The sequence below is a fragment of the Alligator sinensis genome, unplaced genomic scaffold (genome assembly GCF_000455745.1).
Source record: "Alligator sinensis unplaced genomic scaffold, ASM45574v1 scaffold2074_1, whole genome shotgun sequence".
Lineage (NCBI taxonomy): Eukaryota > Metazoa > Chordata > Crocodylia > Alligatoridae > Alligator > Alligator sinensis.
In genome coordinates this window covers 12,870-13,405 of record NW_005843452.1, presented here as the reverse complement: position 1 = coordinate 13,405, position 536 = coordinate 12,870, and the positions used below count along the sequence as shown (strand labels likewise).

At 53.5% G+C, this 536-nt stretch overlaps 1 protein-coding gene across 1 annotated transcript in view; it reads left to right on the top strand.

Annotated features, from left to right (window-relative positions):
- The window catches only part of LOC102384752 (pancreatic lipase-related protein 2-like), a gene marked incomplete at its 3' end in the record, with an annotated part of 22,288 nt that overhangs the window by 9,269 nt on the left and 12,483 nt on the right, over positions 1–536 (top strand). The window lies entirely within an intron of this gene.

The following is a 536-nucleotide window of genomic DNA, read 5'->3' as shown; positions in this document are numbered from 1 at the left end:
CTGAACATCACCCCCTGGCCCAGCCCTTACCCCACTCCCTCCCTCATTGTGGGGGCCTTGATCCTCCACCGACTTACCTGCAGGCAGCTGGGGGAGCTGCTCTCCACTGATGCCTGGGGCTGTATTCCTGGCCACGTGCATATGTGCACCTGCACATGTCACCCCATGCATCCTGCTTCCCACAGCCCCTTGCACGGGTCCACAGCAACCAGGGTTTATCAATCTTCAACTGGGGATGGGAGGTCACCATGGCCTCTTCCCAAAGGGGGCCTGAGCTCTCAGGCCCCCATGTACTTGGCACCTATCTCTCTAACTCCCAACATTATGCTCATTCCTAAAAGTTAAAACCTTGGGCTCTTAAGTACTGTATTTATCCAAATTCAAGACTACATTTTCCTAGGGAGGAAAAATGTCCAGCACACCTACTGCCTAGGAAATGACCTGCTGGGTGGCACGGAAGTGGAAAGGGATCTTGGAGTCCTAGTGGACTCCAAGATGAACATGAGTTGGCAGTGTGACGAAGCCATCAGAAAAGC